At 34.3% G+C, this 22,426-nt stretch overlaps 1 long non-coding RNA gene across 1 annotated transcript; it reads right to left on the bottom strand.

Moving 5' to 3' along the window:
- Positions 1-2,256: 2,256 nt before the first annotated feature.
- Positions 2,257-2,613, bottom strand: LOC132792695 (uncharacterized). The gene is made up of 2 exons (XR_009633034.1): positions 2,525-2,613; positions 2,257-2,449 (listed from the first exon to the last, which is right to left on the bottom strand). It is a non-coding gene; the product is annotated as an uncharacterized LOC132792695 (long non-coding RNA).
- Positions 2,614-22,426: the final 19,813 nt, after the last annotated feature.

Raw genomic sequence — 22,426 nt, 5'->3', positions numbered from 1 at the left:
TTGTATTTATTTACTATTTTATTGTTAATTTCTTTTATATGATTATTGTTTAACAAAGATATATTTATGCATTGATTTTCATTCTTTTCATTTTTATTTTATGATTTCATTAAAATTTTATTCTCAGGTTTATTTCCCTTTATAATACTTTAAGGCCCGTTCATCACCGCACTGCGCTCCTGTGGTGTTATCCAAAAAACTGTCGCTTGATCGGTTGCCTGCCACTGTTGGCAACTGTGGCGCATGTTTGGGCCATTTTACAAGCGTAGCCAGTTTCAAATTTCATTCCTGTTGCCAATGTCTGTTCACTGATCATTCCCCCCCTCCTCTCTCTTGCTCTCTTTTTCGATCTCTTTCCCCAATGCAGTCTGCGCGTGTCTGTGTGTGTGTTGACGTGTTGTTGCACATGCGCATTAACCCGGCCACAAATTGTAATTACCACAACGCATTACAACATAATTCCCAATTGAGTCGCCGCACTCTTTTTCGCATATTTTGAGTGTGAATTTAATGATACGGAAGGCCAACAAAAGCGGCACGATATTAACGCTCGCCCAGGCTAAAGAAAGTTGCTTTAAGTGAAGGGCAAATGGTTCTCTGAGGAACGCGTCTGACTTTTGGGCTGGTAATAATAACATAATAGCCCCCCAAATATTGTTTTTGGCATTGGCATTGGAATTCAATTAGCAGACGGCGCAGTTAACTCACTCACATGTGAAAGGTTCAACTGCAACTCCAACTCCAACTTCAACTCAAACTTCGAATCCATGTTCCCATCTTCATCTCCAAACTGCATCTTGATGCCTGGGCAACTGCTGTGTGCAGTGGCCATTTCCACTTTGAGGTCAATAGTTTTTGCAAATTGCTGTTTGTTGTTTGTCGTTTTGACCAACCGGCTCAGGTTTTGGCCCTGTCTCTGACTCTGGTCTCTGGTCCCTGTCCCTGTCCCTGCACTTGACCAGTTTAGATTCTCTTTCGCTCTCAGCTCTCCTCGCTCTCTCTCTGCTCTCTTTCACACACACGTGCAGTCGACCAGTTTGGTTGGTTTCCTCGGCTGCTCTAGACAAATTGCTTGGAGCTGAGCTGAGCTCAGCTTAGGCCACATTTAAACTCGATGTCTGCGCCATGGAATCCAGAAGATGCCATCAGGTGTCGAGTGTTTTGTCAGCTATATTTGCGTTTGGGCTCAGTAAATGGCAATCGAGTTGCAGCCAGAGCGAAAGACGACTCTCAATAGAAACTGAGCACGATTGTCAAAATACGCGAAATCCGGATTGTTGTTCTCATTGTTCGCAAGTTGAATCTGCATCTGGAATGCAATGCAAAGCAAGCTATGCAACAGCAAGAACTCAACTAGATCTGTGGAAATGCAAAGAATGCAACTGCTGAAATCTAATTGAAATAAATAAGAAATTGTCTATTGACAATTGTTTATTGATATTATTTAGAAAGGTTATGGTTATTCTAACTATTTGTTATTGTTGTGTTATGGGAAGCATTTTTAATGTTTTATTGAGTTAGATTTGGAATGCAAAATTCTATTATTGCAATCGCAAATCTAATTGAAATAAATAAGAAATTGGCTATTGACAATTGTTATTGATATTAATTTCTTTTGCTTATGGCTTTTATAGCTTTTTGTTATTGTTATGTTTGTTGAATTATGAGAATAAATTCTTAGTGTTTTATTGATTAAGTCTTTGAATGCATTTTTCTCTTATTGAAATCTCAAAACTAATTGAATTCAAAATGAAATTGTCAGTTATTGCAACTATTTGTATTGTCGAACTTCATTGTTTTTATTTAAACAATTTTAATGTTGAATGCAATTTTTCTTTTATTGAAATATTACCAAAAATTTCATTAAAATAAAATAGGAATTGTCAGTTGAGTTTTTTATTGCTGCTGTTGAAATTCTTTACAATGATTATATTATCTTATAATTATTTTGTCATTTTCCTTTTTTACTTGAATATGAAATTAAGCCTCAATGTTAGATATTCATTTTGAATACATTTTTGATTTAGTTAAGTCTGAAATCTTAATGGTTATTATAAATAATTTTTAAAATGGCATGGTTTCATGTTTATCTTGAAAATAACATTTAGCATTTTATACAATTTGTATTGAATGCATTTTTTTTGTTCTACAAATAAATGTAGTAAAGATATGATCTGTTAAGGGTCAACAAAATATTTATGCACATGTATATCTAGGCATTATCATATTTTATTCCACAACAAGGAACAAATTATATTATTTCATTGTACTTTATTCTTGAATATTAAACCGCATATGCAACAATTTTATCAATGAAAACACGACAATTTAAGATCATAATTTGAAGCTGACAAAATTGATTAGCAACAGTTCCATCAGATTTTGATTATCCCTTTGGTGGTCCAACCGGATACGGAATGCCACCAAATTGACACAAGACTGTCAAAATCTAATTATATATTATGAAATTAATATTATTAGCATACTGAAAGGTAAAGTAAACTAAAACTTTAATCATACTTACAAATATTGAAGATTTAAACAGGATTTGCTTTACTTCTGTATTCATGATGAACTGTTGAAATAGATTGATTTGCGTTGCTTATAAAGAGATTTCAACTAATTTCAATTTCACGCATTTGGTTTCACAGTTAGACAGTTCACAGTTCATAAAATGTACATATTATGTACATTAGACATTGTTCACAAAATGTACATATTATGTAAATATATACATTTGATCAACTGCGTCTAATTGCGCTATGTTTTTTTTGTCTGAGGGTCCGTTTTATTTTGTGATCAATTGTAGACCTCGGTATATTTTCGTATTCGTTAGTATATTATTTTGGTATATTTTATGACGAATACCGTACTATTTTGTTTTTATTCAATATGAAGCAGGTATATCACAGTCGAACACACTAGACTGAAATTCTAAAAGTTTAAATTCTTCAGTTTTTTTTTTGACGATTTGTAATTTGGAAAGTTTTTATGCTTATTATGAAAATATATGAAAATACCTCATATTTCATTTTATTGATTTTTGTATATGATTTTTTTTATTGATAGTCAATAAAACATTTTAGATTTCAATTGAATATTTTACCATATTTCTAGGCCTTATCATCTTATTTCACAAAATGTAACATTATACCATATAACATAATTGTAGTACTTTATACTTATAAATTTAGCAGCAAATAAAACTATTTCTTTAATGTAAACACGTCACTTAAAATTGACAAGATTGATTATTTATTTGCATTGCAAATTTTTTACATTATTGTAGTAGTTTATTCAGACATTAGTTATCCTTTTTTTTGGGACATCAAAGCAATAACGGTACCCATTTGACACAAGATTGTTAAAATCTAAGTACATTACAAGCAATTAACATTATTAGCATACTGAAAGTTAAATAAGTCAAGTAAATATAATTCAACTTACAAACATTGAATATTTAAACAAAACTCGTTTCAAAATATTCATAGTGAACTGTTCAAATAGATTTAATTTTGTTGAATATTAAAAGATGACGGCAAAAGTGATTTAATTTCAATTTAACGAATTCCGTTTCACAATTAGATACAGTATTGAAATGTATTTAGAGAGTGGAAATCTATTTAGTGCTAATTTAATTTATTTATTTATTATAATATGAGCTTGTATACAAATTAAATAGTATTAAAAAAATTCAGAAAAACTTATGCAATGTTTAAATAAGAATACAAATTGCTGATTGAACATTATAAGTTTTCCTTGGATAAATTTAATTTTTTTATTTTAATATAAAATAAACTATATTTCTCTGTTTGACAAAAATATGAAATGGAAGACGAAATTCATTCTCAATTGCTAATTTAAAATTATTATTTAGTGACATTTTTTTTAAATATTAAATAGCTAATAATTATGAGTTTTCATGATTGAAATTTTGTTTTTTTTTTCACTTTTAATAATCCAAATCAATTTTCTTTATTTGGCAAATATTCACAATTTCTGAATTAAAATTGTTATTTCGTATATATATTTTCATATTTTGATTAAGATTTGAAATTTACAATTCTTTATTTTTATTTAATTTTATTACTAATAAGTAAAATTATTTTAATTTATTGTTTTATTTATTTGTAAAAGTATGAAATAGAATACAAAAAACATTAATTTTTTTTAATTTTTTATTTTGAAAGCATATAAAAATCAGTGCTGTAATTTTCAATGCATCTCTTGGCAAATCAACTCAATTCATTGCTGCCATCTGCCACAAGTTTGTGACCAGTTTGATTCGCTTTTGTGGGAGTTTAGTTTCGGCCAAGAACTTGACCCATGTCTAGGCTAGAGTTTATTTAGTATGAGGACAAAAGACTGAAACTCGTTTCAATTAAAATTCTTTGGCTTCGACAAAGGAATACAACAAAAACAAATACACAAGAAAAAAGACAGTCGAGACACAAAAGCGGCAGCCAAAGACAAATTAAAGTGGATTATGAGCCAAAGTCGATGGACCACAAATAAATACAAATATATATATATGTAGTATGGTATACATATGTATATATGTATGTGAGAGTAGAACGATACCTTTGAGTTGGATTTTGGTCTTGGCTTGGCTTGGCTCATGTTGCGTGTGTGTATCTGGCGCATTTAAGTAAATTTTTGCAGAAATTGGTGCAAAAGACAAAGAAAAGCACATAAAATAATAACAGACGCAATCGTCGACGTCGCGTCGACGTCGTCGCCAGGCGACTTCAACGGCCGCCGGGCCAATGACTAAATGACTGACTAAGTGCCAAAGGGTACCCAAAGGGGTTGGGGGAAGGGATAGAAGGGGATGGGTATGAGACAGAGACAGGGATGGGGAGAAGCGTCGAGGTACGAGGTTCTCTCTCTCACTAAATGCGAAATCGAAACGAAAAATCGAGAGGCAAAAATATAAAATACGAGTGCGGCCGCCGTCGTCGTCGCTCATTATAAATTTTTTTAATCGGCAGTGCAAGGAAAAAACATCAAAGATCCGTCGACTTGCGACTTGCGAGTTGAAGTTGGACTTGCGACTTGCGACGACGAAGTCGATCCTGCAGCAAGTTTAAATATTTAAAACAAAGTCTTGAAGCTCTGGAGGCCTGTGCATGGCTTTAGGCCTCCCTACCTCCCTACCTCCCTCCCTCCCTCCCTCATCTCTTCAATGTCTCCTTCACCATCTCTTCCATCTCCATCTCCATTTCCATCTGCATCTCCACTTCCATCTTCGTCTTCGTCTCCGTTGTTGCTGACTGGTACGACATTCCAGGCGCGCGCGTTCCACCTTCGCCTTCGCCTTCGTCGTCGCCTTCGCCTTCGTCGTCGCCTTCGCCTTCGCCTTGTGCTCAGGCCGCATCCTCCATGGTCGCACACACATAATTTTTTCTTTCTTTTTGCTCGTTTTACTTTTTTTCTGCACTCTGCTTGTTTTTTGGACCTGTCTACATCCCGGTCTTTGGGTCTGTCCTTTTGTCGCTGTCGCTGTTGCTGTTGCTGTGTTGGTGTGTTTTGCCGTCTTGGTTTCGGTTTCGGTTTCTGTCTCCATCTCCGTCTGGCAACTGTTCGTATTTCACCTGGCACTGTCCGTCTGTCCGTCCGTCCGTCTGTCCGTCGGTCAGTCAGTCAGTCATTCAGTCATTAAATGCCCTCAAAATGCAAACAACAACAACAACAACTTTAAGTCGAGGACAAGTTCCAAAAGCAACTCACGCATTTTTGTTATTCCTTCCTTGCTTCGTATTGTTGTTGCTTTATTTATTTAATATTATTATTTAATAAACATTTTTGACAGCGATCTTCCCTTTTGTTCGCTTTTCATCTGTTTGACTGACAGCTGTTGACAGAATGAGATGCAAAAGCTAAGTGAGAGAGAGAGGTAAATAGCCTTTAATGCCGTTGATCATGCAACCTCATGCCACATTGTGTTATCCACAAAGCCATCAAACAGATGCACAACAACATTCAACATTCGACAGACGACATTCAACATTCAACATTCAACAACAACATAACATTCAGCTATCGAAAAGGTGCTCAATCAACTTGAGTCTCGATAATCGAATGAAATAATTTAATCATTTTGCGTATTGTTAAACATTCATCAACAATAAACTTGCTTGTAAGATAAATGCATAATTAATAATAATATTTTTTTTTCGATTTTATGCATATGGCAAAACAGTTTTTGAGTATCAGAAACTTTTTCATGGCATAGTGTAAACAATAAACTTGACTGAAAGATGAATGTATCATATTTAAGAGTTATTTTGAGAATTGTACAAACGACTATTTTAAAACATATTTTCATTATAAGTACAACATTTATTTTTATCATTTCTTTAACTAATTATTTTAAAAAGGGATTTTTCAAGCTCGAATACAAAAATATGGTTTGTTACACTCTAAAATCAAGACAATTAGGATAAGAGCACTTTACGATTAAATTTCTAAAGTAATTACGATTTTAAGTCCTCAAAATAAGAGTATAATTGTTGCTAACATTTACATGAATAAAGCACACGAACATATGTACAATATTCCTAAATTAGAAATTTAAATAAAATACTACATTACAAAAAAATAAAATTGTAAGATTCCCGCTAACCATTTTGAATAGAAGCAAAACTGTTCGGAATTTTTCCTAAAATGTTTCATATGAATATATCACAAAAATACTAAATATATACTAAAAGTTATATTCGGTATATTGATAAAGTATTACATTAAAATTATACCAGTAAGTACAGTTTCTTATCCATACAAAAAATTTCTTAAAATATATCATATGAATATATCACAAAAATACCAAAAATATACCAAAGGCTATGTTTGGTATTTTGACAAAGTATTACATTAAAAATATACCAGTAAATAGATTTTCTTATCCATACAAAAATTTTCTTATATAACTTCTACGATCATAAAGACTATAGTTAATAATACGAGTATAATTGTTGATATTGTTTACGTGATTAAAATCATATGAAGATACATATGTGTATAATATTCCTTGACTCGGAATCTAAATAAAATATTGTATTACAAAATTGTATAATTTATGAAAAAATAATATCAATAGACACTTATTCATATTATTCATTGTTAAATTGTTAAAAGTGTAGAACCTAATTTAAAACAAATAAGAAAGTTACAGTCGAGTGTGCTCGACTGTGAGATACCCGCTACCCATTTTGAATAAAAGCAAAATATTGCGGTATTATTTTCAAAACATAACAAATGCTGTCAAAAAAATTATAGCTCTATCTCTTATAGTCTCTGAGATCTAGTGTTTCATACGGACAGACAAACAGACGGACAGACGGACATGGCTATATCTTCTCGGCAGTTGACGCTGATTCTACGTGTTACATACGTTTCCTGCCGGCACAAAGTTATAATACCCTAATGTTGTAAATTATACTTTACTTTTTAAGAATTTTCAGAATACAAATGAAATTAATTTTATGATAAAATTAATGCATTCGAATTTTTATTAAAACTAAAGTAAGCATTAATTTTGTAAATTTTATTCACGTTGTAAACCATTCCTAAGAAATTAAACTAATGTTTTAAACGTTTTTAATTTGATTTCACTATAATTGAAATATTCTAATTGAATTTCGAATTGTGCCTTGGCAATAGCAATTGAGCTTAACTTATTTATATTTATTTGTCACAAATTGTATCAAATTATTATCCAATCACTTAGGCAAGTGCCTTTTGATAAATTATCTATTATTTTGTGGAAATAATCTATTGACTTAATCATGCTTCAACATTTAATTTCAAGCTTCGACTTAATTTGACATCGTTTATTTCATCAACAACAAATTGTTCAATCGCTGCTTATTAAATGAAAAGATGAATGGATTCTGGATGAATGCAATGTGTTCATTTGTTCTTGTTGAGCTTTAGTATCTTTGCATCTGTATCTGTATCTTTATCTTTTGCTGTTGCACAATTTACATGCCACAGTGCGAACACAGTGGACAACTGCTGCAAATTGTGCGTGGCAGGAAGCAGCTGCTCGAAATTCTTGGAAATTCGCATTGCGGCGTTTCGTTTCGTATATTTCGGACAGTCGAAAGCAGCAGCAACAAAAAGCACAACAAGAAGAGAAACAATAATAATAACATAATGTGAAATGCTGCCTGTTGCGTGTTGTGTGTGTTTACAAGTCGCCGCCAACGTAGCAAATATAATTTAATAAATTTAAATGAGACAAACGAAAGACAAGCAAGAACAGCAACAACAACAATAACAATGATGACAAGCTCAAAACAGAAAAGCAAGAAGAACAACTTAAACGAACAAGAGGAAGACAACAACAATAACAACAACATCATTAGAAGCCGCTGCCAAAACTGTGCTCTGGCTTTGGCTCTGGGGTCAATAGTATCCATGGAATTCAATGCTTTTGCATTTGGCCAAGAGGCTAAGCTAAGCTAAGGCACAGAGAGATGTTGTTGTTGTGTGTGTGTGTGTGTTTGGCTCCATGTGAAATGCTCTCATGGGCACACAAGGAAGCGCATTTTTAAATGCCAAAACAAATGGAAAAATTAAAGCCAACGAACGACGAACGGCAGCAGAAGTAGCAACAACAGCAGCCAACGTAAAACGTAAGTAAACCTGGCTAAGAGACACACACACATAGATACAACCACAGTTAAACACTCTCTGCCTCTTGGCTGTAAAAATGCATCTAAGCTGCTTTGCTTTTTTGCCAACTTTTACCAACTGGTTTCTTGCATTGCCTCCTCCTCCTCCTCCTCCTCCTTCTTACTCTCCTTCGTGGCTAACTCGATGGCAATTCCCAGATTTTTTTTTGTTGCAGCTCCACGGCAGCCGCAACACTTTTATTATATGCCTTCATCTAATAAGCTAAGCGTGGCGGGGGCAACGCGACGACGACGGCGACGACGACGACATCGGAGAAGCTAGCTTTAGCTGCTGCCTCTTGCCTCTGGTTGTGTCTATTGAGCTATCCGTGTCCAATTGCAAAGCCCAGATACATACACATGTTGTTTGGGGACTGGACGCGTCGTCGTCGTTGTCTGTTGTTGGGTTCATTGGGTTCTCTCTCTCTCTCTCTTACTGTGTGTGCTCGTATCGAGTGCGATGATCACCAAACATGATCATTCAACTTTGCTTTTTAACGCCAAATAAAATAAATCAAATTCCAGCCCGGTCGTCGACTACACAGCAGCAGCAAAAGTATCTTCTTCTACTCTAGCCCAGGAAATGCCAGACAGACACCTTCACAACAAAGCTCGCAACTCGCCATAAAATGCATCTATTACCTGTTAAACTGGGAAACTGAGAATCTGCATTTTGTTGTGTTCTTACCCAAAAACGGTTAAAGCTCGCAATTATTTTCGCTGTTTGATTTTGACCTGCCCCAAAAAAAAAAAAAGAGCAGAACAGTAAAAAACCCAACTTCTAAGTGACGATCGTTGTTGTCGTTGTCCTAGAGCGCGCATAATATAAACATTTAGAGGAATGCCAAACTAAACACACACAGTCACGAAATTAGTAAGTAAATGAAACCCAACACCACTCCAAAAAGCCAAACGAAACCAAAGCAGAAAACGATACAGAACTTCAACTTGAATTCGTAACCGAACCCGAATCCGAACTTCAGCTCCCAGCTTCAACTTCCAGCAACATGCTAAGCCGCAGATTAAATTCAAATAAATCGACATGCTCGCCTGGAAATGAAAACATTCACAGAACAACATCGCCAGCAAACAACAACAACAATGACAACAACAACAACTAAGTTGAGACACCTTGAAATATGTGACTTCCAAGTAGTAGATATTGAAATACCCTGCAAGTTGAGAATCAGCTCGACTATATAACACAATAAATTTAAATGTAATCATAATTTTTGACGACAAGATGAAGAGTAAGAAATATGCTTATTATAAATCTTTTCTGATTTTTATAAAACTGAATTTTCTCTTCAAATTCTAGAATCAAAACATTACAATACTTATTTGCCAAAAAACCGAAAATTTCCGTTTAAAAATTGAGGAATTTGCAAATATTTGATTTTGAATAATATTTCTATTTAGTATTTCACTATAAATTAAATACTCATAAATAAAAGAAATAATACTTTTGAATAATTGAATGACGAAACAATACATGTTTTTTTTTACCGAAAAATATTTTTTTGTTATTTAAGTGATAATTTGATTGATGAATTATCTGAAATTTTGCTTTATACAACTTTGGAGTTTTCAACATAAACAAACATAAAATCATAAATTGTTTTCATTCTTTAATGTGACAATTTATTCTAAGAATTAGTTTGCTGAACTATCTGAAATTGTGTTTCATAAAGGAATTAAGTTGTTTATATTAATTTAAAATAAAATTTAAATTTGTTGTCATATTTTTTATATTTTTTTCACAATTTATTTTAGAATTTAGTTTACTAAAGTACTTGAAATTGAGTTTCGATAAATTATAGAATTTTTTATATTAAATGAAATGAAATAAAAATGTTTATATTTTATTGTGACAATTTATTCTAGCAATTAGTAAATTTTTTTGAATTTTGTTTCAATAAATTATAAAATTGTTCTACTTCGATTTAGCTGTATTATTTTAAATATGAAATAAAAATATATAAACATATATAAATGTGCATTTAAAAGCCTAATTAATTTCAAATTTCGATTTAGCTGTATTATTCTAAATATGAAACAAAAATATATAAACATATATAAAAGTGCATTTAAAAGCCTAATTAATTTCAAAGTTTCTTTAGCTTATTTATAAGAAAAAATAATATATTAGATGATATTATTATTATTATATGATATGGAATTAGGATTATCACTTTGAAAGTTTCGTCAACTTATATTTATTATATAATATTTTGGAATATATTATGGAATTGTCACTTTCTTTTTTTGGAACTTGTGAATTTCTTTTTTATTTTATTTTATTTGATTTCAATTGGAATGAATGCAAATGGCATTGATGGCTTAACATAGGGTAAAAGTGCAGTAAGTAGAAGTAGCTACTATGATCTCTATTCTTAGCATTGGCAATGGCAAAATCGAGCTTAAAGCCTGCTTTGGATTTGCGTGGTTATGGTCAGACAACGACAGAGACAGAGCAGAGAAACAGAAGGCATAAGAGTCGAATAAAGAGATGAAGGAGGAGAAGGGGGAAGGGATCACAACGGTCGCAGGGCGCAGCCAATTTGCGAATATTTTCATTTCAATTGCGCGCTGCAGGATGAGTTCGGTTTGTGCCACATGTGTGAGGAGTGTGTACGAGTGTGTGTGTGTGTATTTGTGTGTTGCAAGAGCGTCGTCTGCTGCTGCTGTTGTTGTTGCTGCTGCTGCTGCTGCTCGGCCATTGACACAGGTCACACACGTACAGGCAAGGCCAGCAGCCGTTTTTTTTTGTTGTTGCTGCCTGGACTCCAACTCAGACTCAGCTACAGATTCAAGCGATTCAAGAGCCCAAAACGTCACTTGGTTGCATGATCTATGCTAAGAGTTTAGCTGGCTCACCTGTGCTGTGCTGTTGCTGTGGTTGTGGCTGCTGCCTCTTTTGGGTTCTCAAGTTCTTCGGCGGACTGCGGGTCTCGGTTTTTGGGGCCTGATCCACTAGCTGAGGCCATGGATCAAGGCAAGGCTATCATTAGTGGCAGCCCGAGGCAAAAGAGGCTGCTCTGTGTTAGCAGCCTTTTTTTTATGCATCATCGCCTTTTGTTTGCGAAAAACTTTCTTAAATTCTTTAGCTGCTGCTGTTGCTGTCGCAACGTCGACAGCGCTGTCGACGCAGACTAGTTTCGTATCTTGAAGTTGAAATAAAAATTATTTACGATCGTTTTGTCAGCCAGAACTGGAAGAGACAGAGCGAGAGAGAAAGAGAGAGAGAATGAAGTGGAGTGTCCAGTGGCCTGGCCACCTTCAACACAACTGTCGTTCATCTCTCTGTTGCAAGCTACCGCCCCGCCTTGCCACTTTGCCACCTTGCTGCACTTGCTGTTGCCGCTGCTTTTGCTGTTCTCAACTTTGTTGTATTTCACGCTCATCAAACAACCAGCGACAACTGTTGCATCTACCTCTCGGACTCTTGGACTGGTTCGCTTTGCTCACCATCACCATCATCATCAGCAGCAGCGACAGCGACAGCAACAGCCAACAACGTTCAGCTTTAGCCGCTGTTTGCGTGCCGCTCGGTTAATCGGCTATGAACAGTTATCGGACTGGTTTTATTGGGTAGCATTTGTTATATGTGTAGCGGCTGCCTCTGTCTGTTGCTCTTGCTGTTGCTCTTGCTGTGGTTGCCTTCGACTTCCAACTTCAAACTCTCGTGTCTCCAAGCTCCAACTCCATCTCTGACTCTGCGATTCTTTTTTTTCTTGCTGTTTGCTGTTTGCTGGCTATTTATATTGGAATTAGTGCGCTTTGAGGCGATAAGCGTTGTGCGTTTTATAAGCGTGTTCATTTGGAAATTTAGATAGTAGCTGTGAAACAGTTTCAACTGTCAAAAAATATCTCTCGCTCGTTGCGTTTTTAAGCATTGCCAATTACTTAATAAATAACTGCATTATTCACTTGCATTGCCGTTAACTATCGGAATGTGTTTGTGGATATTGGCTTTGCTTTGATTAATGCTGGAATCCGCATTCAAATGTTACGCAGCTATCGATAACAGTTATCGAAGTGCAAAACTGTCAGCTCAAGTGGACTTCAAGTTCTGATTGCAGCTCGGAATTCAATTATGCGTATTTAGGAAGCTGAAATAAATATTCATTTTTAAGTGATTAAAATAAATTAATAAAACACGTTTTATGTGAAATAATGTTTATATCATATAAATATGTTACATCATTTTAAATGCAATATGAATTGAGAATAATTCAATTAGATGTATGGAGATCTTAGAGAACATTTTGGAGATTTATGAAAAACTTACTGAAGAAGGTAATCATTGAATTATCTATATATATAGTTAGATATACTTCATTTTATTAATTTTCAGTAAAAATTTGAATTTCTAGGGTATTTTGCAGTCATTTACTTATCTATATCGCTCCAAGACATGTTTTGGTGTAATTAATTACTATCTAAGTAATCGATAATAGATCGAACAGCTTGATTAGCAAGTGCGCTGAATTTAAAGTGTGGCTATTAAAAAATGGAAAATTAACTATCAGCAAAAAGATTTGTTATGAATTTTGTTATCAGCAGTTTTGTTTAAGATTGTTGTTGGCTTTATCTTTATGGATATTCGATGTATTCAGTGTTACAATCATAAATGATTTAATAAAGATTTTTTAAAGCTTGAGTTTAAGATAAACATAATAAGTTATACTTTATTCATTAAATGGTATTAGTAGTAGTAGAGTGTGCTCGGCTTTCAGATACTCGCTACACATTTTAACTAACTGAACTAACAAAATTTGTATACCACAAAACTACTAAAAACATAACAAAGGCTATTTTACAAGTGAAAAATATACCAGATTATCTTCCGAAGTATTTCCTAACCCTAATTCAAATTATCAGGAATCATGAGTTTCAAAATTCTGCTTCTTAGTTTCTTTTTGTCGATTTGCGATTTAAACTAACTTGATCTGCGTGATAATAAAGACTGTAAAAGAAAATATCTCTATCTCTTATAGTTTCTGAGATCTAGATGTTCATATGTACGGACGGACAGACAGACAGACAGACTATATCGTGTCAGCTGTTGAGGATGATCATTCTTTCTACCTTCTTCTGCCTGTTACACATTTATAATACCATTCTTCTCTGTGGGAAGAGTTACAGTTATATGTATAAAAGAACAATGTAAAGAATACCATTTTTACAGGAAGAAAATTCATATCAAGCACTTTAAGGTGTCGTAACTTTAAAGCATGTTTAGTAAGCTGAATATCTTTCGGATAACTTCTATATAATAAATTATTTATTTATATCTTTATTGAACAACGAAATCCTCAGCTCTATAAATTGATTATTTGACGCAAGTATTGCGTTGTATTTGTGTTGCTTTATTAACTGCTGTAATGTTTACCACGAGTATCCAATAATAATATTTGTATCATGTCAAATCCCGTCATTCGCATATAAAATTCAATAGCCTATTCAGCTGGCAGAAAACGACGAACGTGGAATGAAGTTAAGTTTTATGTGCGGCACTTTTGGAGGCACCTTGCAGGTGTCCACTAAATGAATTCCAATTTGTCGCTTGTTTTAAGCCTGCCGACTGCCGACTGCCGCCTGCCGCTTTTTCTGCTCTTTTTTTTGTTGTGGCGCCACCATCAAGAAATATTCAGCCAGAACAATTTAACACTCGGTCCCCACTCGCAACTCGTCTCTCTCTCTCTCTATCAGGACAATGCCAAGCTGAAAGGCAATGTTGGCCTTGGCGTTGCATGGCATGTGGAATGTGGCATGTTCAGCGGAGGAGTAGGGAAGTGGAAGAAGGGAGGCAGACGATGGCCGCAAAACTTGTGCTCGACTTGGAACGGTGCGTATCGAGAAGAGGTCCTTTGTGTGCATGTAAAATGTTATTTGGTAGTTCAGCTGGCGGTGCGTTTTACTATCTACACACACACACACACATACACTAACACCCACACCCACACACACAGACATAGACTGACTGGCAGGTTTTGTATTTATGGGTCGAGGCTGCTCGCTAGTGAGGCGAAGGTTGTCGCTGAGTGGGCGGCGAGTAGGCGAGGTCGTCTCTCCACGCGGTTCGTTGACAGCAACTATGTGTGTGTGTGTGTGTGTGTCTCTGTGTGCTGCTTGGACTCAAGCTCATCCCAATTAATGACCGACTGAGAGGAGAAGGCTGTTTTTGCCTGTGGCGAAGGTTAACTAAGCGCTGCTGTGACTGAAGGTTAATAAATGCTGCTTTAAAATATAAACACAAAAAGTGTTGCCTACATTTAAGCGCACTCCAAGACATGATTAAACACTTCGTGCCATTTGCGAAAAATCCCCTGTGTGAATGACGTCATTGTGTTGTCTTGTTCTTGTGCTGTGACGTAATTATGTTGCCCACTCCTCGAAATGTCTGCAAAATAAAATAGGTTCTCGGGCTCCTTCGATTGGCATTTAGATCGCCCACACACACACACAAGCTAACATACATACACACACACAGAGGTAATGTACATAAATATATGTAAATGCTTATAAATAGCTTCAGATATTCCACAGCTCATACTGCGTGCTTTGTTTCGTTCCAGTTCGTTCTCGTTCTCGGTTTCGTTCTGACTTTGTGTCGTTTTGTTTTCACAATATTGTTGCATACTTTGCGCCGCTCGACGTCAGCTCGAAGAAATCAATTGAAGTAGGCGACACGGCTAAGGTCAAAGGTGGAGCGAAAGCATTGAAATTGACATTTTACATAGCTTAAATTAATTGACTTCATATTTGCAAATACAATATGCTCTAAGCAAGCTGCCAACTTGCGAGTGCAATCAATTAGAGAAATATTTCGCGGGCAGCTTCAAGAGTTTTTCCATAATATTGAAATAAAACGGAAATTCATCTTAAATATTTTACTTAGATTACAACTTCTCTAACGTAGATATTTCTACATAAATATAAAGATAAAAAAAGAAATGCTGAATTTTATTATACCTTTTAAGACTCATCCTTCTTTGCACTGAAAAAAATTCATTCCTTATTTAAAATATTAGATGATTACTTATACTTATTAGTGAAATATTTAAAATATTAGACGATTACTTATACTTATACATTCAGCCTTCTGGCTCTTACCATATGAAGAATTTTACAACTATATTAAAGAAGGTTTTTTAATAAAAAATATAATATAACATACTTATAAATATTATGAAACACAACCATATTGTATGTAGAGGACAAGATTTCAGCCTTTGCTCTTAAATAGTAAATATAATTGCAATGATTGATTTAACTTGTTCGATTTAAAAATATTTCACACTTCTAGCTATTACCATTTTATTTAATTTCAAAATAAATATTTTTATTTTTTTAAATTTTTGTTTAAAAAAAAAATGGAAATACTTTCATGCTACCAAAATCTTAAAATTATGTTTAAGTTAGTTAAAGTAGAAGGTTTGAAGAACTCAGTAAATGTAATTGCTTTATCAAATTACCAAAAAATCAACAATTTTATAATTTTTGAATACAACAAGAATACAATTTTAAAGAGCACGGTCCTATTATATAACATAAAACATTTAAGCCTGCCAGCTATTACCAAGTCAATAGTTAACATTTTTTTAAAATTTTTAAATATAAAAATTTTGAAATATTGAAATTAAAATTGAAATACTTTCATGACAAACTCAGTACATGTAATGTTATCACATTACAAAAATTATTTCGGCTTTTTAGCGCTTACCAATTTAACTATTTTATAATTCTGTAATAACTTAGAAAACGAATGTTAAAAAACTCAAATACCTTTTTAACCTTCTAGCTGCTACCATTTTAAATATAAAGAAATGAAAACTGAGTTAGTGGAGTATTTTCAAAAAACTCAGCCAACTTTCCTCGCTATTACCATTTGGAGTATTTCACATTTTGCTACAAATCAACTTAAAAGCGTTTTAGTATCTCAAATTTCGGTGGCTTTTTGTGTTGTTTACGTACATTAAAGTTAATCAATAGATATTATTAAATTTGTGTTGGCATTTGTTGTGTGTTGGCGGCGCAACCCTCGTTTGTTGTGTCTATGGATTTAAGGTTTGCTGTCAACACGCGCAACCTGTCGCCAGTTGCCGCCTACCCTTTGACCCCATTCCACAACTCTTTTGGCAATGGCAATAAAAGCCACACGCATTCACCTTTGTGCCATCTGTTTACCCCGTCCACGCCTCCGCCTCCGTCTCTGTCCCTCCACCGCTTTTGACGCCCCTTACAGACACACACACATACAAAACCATAGAGATACAACGTGAGTGTCCACGCCCAGATTCACAATGGCAGCCGCCTCTTTTTGCCTCGTTTGCTGGCTGTGTTGCCTTGACTTGGGTCTCGCGACACAAATTGCCAGCGTTTTTGCATCCTTTGCCATATTTCTTGCTATATATACATGCTTATATAAAAATAGGAGAGTATGGGTGTGTGTGTGTGCAGAGTGTGTGTGTATATGTGTATTTGTGTATTTACAGTTATGTATGTAGCAACATAATTACATATTGTGCGCTGTCACTTTTGGTGCTGGCATCGCCTGCCACACGGCGCACAATGCTTTCCCTGTGTCAACCTCCTCCACCTCCTCCTCCTTCTTCCTCCTTTTGTCATTTGTTGTGCACACTCGCACACACATACACATAGAGCAACTTTGCATACATATAGAAATGGGAGCTTCAATTCCCTTGCTCATTTCTCATTCCCATTTCCTGAAACATTTTGCTCGACGTTTTGTTTTTAGTTGTTATTTATGTAATTATTAACATTTTCGCTCTTATGCTGCTTCTGCTTTCGCTGCTTCTTCCATTTCTTGTTTGTTGTTTTTGTTGTGGCTGGCATTGTCACTTTGGCGTCCTTGCTGTCCTTGTTGTTGTTGCTGTTGTTGTTGCCGTCATTCTGTTGCTGCTGTTTTCATTTAAATAATAATTTCATTGCGAACGCCTTCAATGAAGACTTCTGCGGGCATCTCGCCATTAAAAACACTCAGATGAATGATACTAGAAAGAGACAAGGATAGCGAGTGTCAGCGTGTGAGAGAGAAAGCAATAGGAAGTGACAGCGACTGGTGGAAAAGCTAATGAGGAAATGTTTACCTTTTGCTGTTTATTTTCGCTCTCTCTCTCTCTCTTTCTCTTTCGTTCGTGAATTTTAACGTTTTTTAACGTGGCGTATACGTAATGTGTATGTGTGTAAGTCGGCTACTAAGTATTTCGCTGACTAATTGGAATGCTGCGAGCATAATAGATCAAAGAGATTATTTTTATGAATTAATAAATGCTATAAAATACGATAAAAGAATAATTAATATGATACGCAAGCGAGTGTGGAGAATTCGCTGACAGAGCCCAAGACGAATTAAGTAAATTTGCCTTGCTATGCAACACTTTGGAATCGTTTATTTACACTGAGACATGCCAAATAATAAAGATATACTTGAAAACAATTATTTGTATAATTAATTTGAAACATTTCTTTTACTAAAACAAACGTAGATGCACTGCAAGAACTCACTATAAGTTTGATTAAATGATAAAATACGTGAAAGTATTAAGCAAATTATTGGGAAAGGAATTGTTTATCTATTATTTAACAAAACAATATTGAAAGCTTTTGAAGTGTAATACATTCAATAAGGTTTTTTTTTGTTCGTTAATTAGAATTCTGAAAATAAATCAAAGAAAATATTTCTTTTTTAATATTTATAGTAAATTTACTATATTTTTATTTAACATTTAGCTTTTAATAAATTTGCCTAAAACTATGATTTTATTTTACAAATATCTCACTATTTAAGTGCATCTAATTTGATAGCATTTGAACTTTATGATACATTTTGTATATATTGTATATTGATGTATCCATAATTATCAATCGAATATTTTTAAATTGATGTGGTATACCTAAAAACTAATACTACATTGATTGCTTTTATTAAGTGTGGGTATTTCACAGTCGAGCACTCTCGTCTGAAACTTTCTTTTTTTAGTCTCGATTTTTCATGTGTAAATATGTATAGAGCTATAATTATATATTCTGTGTATAGTTAAAAATTGATTTAAAATAAATTGAATTTATTATATTAGTCTCGGTAGATATTTTGATACGGATAACCAATTGGTGTCGGTAATAACGAAAAAAAAGTGCTTGTAAATTTCATTTAAGTGACTACTTTAGAGGTTTTCTCAAAATCCTACAAAAGATGAGATAACTCAGACAATACCAACTTGTTACTTTTTATTAAATTAAACAAAGTAGTAAGGTCAAATCAAATGAACTCAAAAATAAATAAACCGAATTTAAAAGTTTTTAAATGTTTTTAAATGTTTGCAATAATGAATTCGTTATGTATAATACTAGATTTTATACACGTTACCCATAGGCTAGGTGGATATTATAACATTGTGCCTACTCGAAATGTATCAACAGGTAAAAGGAGTCATATTTTTCTTGATCTGTATTCATGATCAGCTTTAACAGATGAGACTTCAAAAGATAGAGGTTTAATTTTTTTTCACAGCACTTTCACGAAGAGCAAGTGTGTTTTAAATATTTGACAATCTGTCATATTTTGTTCTCTATGGTATATTGGTATGAACGTAATATATATCAAATATAGTCTTCGGTATACTTTAGTAGCTTTTCCGTATATTCATTTGATAGATTTTAAAAGTAAAACCGCAATGTTTTGTTTTTTCCAAAATGGATTGCGATTGTTAGACAACAATTGATTTGTTCGTATATTTATTATTTATTATATTCAATTGTTGAATGGAACCAAAATCTACAGTATGAAAATAAAGCGAGATTAACGTAATTAATGAAAAATACAATAACAATATTATAGTTATAGTATATTCGGTATATTTGTGGTATATTTTTAAAATAATACCGCACTGGTTTGCTTCTATTAAAAATGGATAGCGGGTATTTAACAGCCTATAATTGTTGAATAAAATAAAAATATACAGTAAAAAATTAAGCTGTTATTAAAAAAAAATCTTTTATACAAATACATATATAATAATTATTTAGTTTAATTGTTTTGACAAAATGTATCTACTGAACATGATTGTTTCAAATATTATGTGTAGTCAAATACACAATTTACCATTTGAGTATTTACATAATTTATTTGCAAATGCCGTATAATGAAGGCTGTCTGTATTGATAATCCAATCTGGTGAGTTCGCATATAGGAATGTGTAGAGCTTAAGCTTCAGCCTCGGCATTCGATTTACAGCAATGTCAACTGAGTGGCTTTCGTATTGACATGCTTGCTTGCTACCTGTGTAACCTTTGGCAAGTAGCTTTAATATTTATATAGATTTAACACACACAAGCGAGCACATAAACGTTGCCACACACACACACACACACAGTGGCAGAAGCATATGTAGTATGTGTACATCCTTGGCATGCAAAATCTGCTCAACTAATGAATTCAAGCGTATTAATTATTACGCATACGCCACATTGTGCGAAGGACGTCGAGCACAGTCAACCAACCAACGAGCTCACCACCCTCACCTCTCTTTAATGCCACATCTCAAGCATCCTTCTCACTCCCCACACACACACACACACACACACTCTCTCTCTCTCTCTCTGGCTCACTCGAGCTCAGAAGCGCAAATTGTGCCAGGCGTTCGTTCCTCGTCCTCTTCGACATCGTCGTCGTCGTCGACGTTGTCGTTTTTGCTGGTGATGCTTCCTGTGCTGCCGTTTAGAGGCTGCCAAAAAACATTTATACAATTTTGCACGGAAATACTCACACACACACACACACATAGACACACTCCCACTTCCCACCCCCACACACACACACACACGCAGCGCATAAAAGTTTAAGCAGCGCAGCAAAAATGTTAAAAAGTTTCCACAGCATTCAACACACAAAATGGCACAAAAAGCGAGCAACAACTGCACAGAAAAAAACGAAAAACGAAAAATAAAATGGCAAGAAAAATCTATGAAAATGAAAATTAAAGCAAAAAAGACAATGCAAATCTGACAGCGAGCGCGGCGACCTGAAGTACCAGAGGAATGGGAGTGGCAGTGGGCGTAAAAATACTTAAAATTGAGCAAGGATGAAGCACTCGCTGTCTGCTGCTACTTTTTAAACACCAGCACAAAAGGGATAGAATAACTTTTTACCAACGAACGGGACGAATCTATTTTTGGAAACTAAAATATATGCATAGCGACCAACTTAAAGCTGAGCGTGTTATCGAATAAGAAAGGCACTTAGTTCATATAATATTAGGTGAAAACTGTTCAACAAATTGATAAATATATTGAAAAGTATTTACTATTTACAATATATAAAACAACAAAAAAAAATATATATATATATATACATATATAAATTAGACAAAAAGAAAATAATTTGCCAATTTTTTTATAAATTCTGAAGCTAAAAACGAAATTAAATTTGTATCTCTTTTTGTATGTGAATAATTTTAAAACTCTTAATATAATAATACACATTGTTATTTTAAATTAGCGAGATTTACGAATTATTTTATTTATTTTTTATTTTACAAAATTAACAATAATACAAAATAATATTAAAGCTACTTATTATTATGAATTATTATGATCATTTAGAATAAAAATACAAAAAAAAAAATTAAATATTATTTTTAAGGTTTTTTCAACTTTGGCAAGTATATAATTTTTCTTGGTGAAATTCGTAAATTCTTATTTTAATGATGAATTCATCCCCAATCGATACCAAAGATTGGGGTCGGGTTTGCTTTTTTGGAAGGCACTGTAGCAACTCTTGACGACATATAAGCGATGCTGTGTATAAGTAAGTTTGTTGTCGTTATCTCGTTGTCTCGCTGCCTCGCTGCTGTAACTGTTCTCGTTGTTGTTGCCTGCCACAATGAAGCGACTTGTTGTTGTTGTTGCGTTTGGTTGTTGCCTATGTTGTTGCTGTTGTTGGGTCTGGAGTTTCGGTTTCTGTTGCTGCCGTTGCTCCTACGTTATCATTCAGCGTGCAAGCTGTTTGCTCATTGTCTATTTATGCAAACACATACACATAAAAGAGAAGGCATGAATGAAAGATACAGAGAGCCAAAGAGAGAGAGACTGAGAGAGAGAGATAGAGAGAGAGAGAGATATGAGCACGTAAGCCAAACGCATTGAGGGCCAAACTGAAAATGGGTATTTCACAAGGAGGAGGAGTCGTGTCGAGAGTGGAGAAGGGGAGGGGAACACACACAATGCACGTGTGTTAAACAGACAGTTACAATTTGTATATCAACTGCGACACACACACACACACGAGGGATATGCATGTGTGAGTGTATCGCAGTGGCCCAAAAGTGTCGGCGGTTTGTGCTTTCTCCACACACACACACACAATGTTGATCTGTGTATGTGTGTCTGTGTGTTCGTCACGGTAAAACTGAAATTGACAATGCATTTGGTATGCCTTCCCCTTCCTTTCCCCTTTCCCCTCTTCGCACTGCATTGCAACACAAATTTCGTATGCAAACGTTGAGAGGCAACTGAAACTGATTGAGAAATTGCGTTGATTTCTTCGTTTTCCAAGGCTTTGCAACTAATGTGAATTATAGACTTGTTATAGAAATCTAAAATTCATATTAACGTAATACAAATTTTGAGTCTTGGAACTTAATAATCCTAAAAATAATTCTTTGAAATATAAATATTCAAAAAGCGATGTTTGTACGCTTCAGTCGAGGAAATGTGCTCGA

This window comes from Drosophila nasuta, chromosome 3 (assembly GCF_023558535.2).
Source record: "Drosophila nasuta strain 15112-1781.00 chromosome 3, ASM2355853v1, whole genome shotgun sequence".
In the NCBI taxonomy this organism is placed as follows: Eukaryota; Metazoa; Arthropoda; class Insecta; order Diptera; family Drosophilidae; genus Drosophila; species Drosophila nasuta.
The sequence above is the reverse complement of the archived record's forward strand: the minus strand, read 5'-3'. Positions and strand labels throughout refer to the sequence as shown.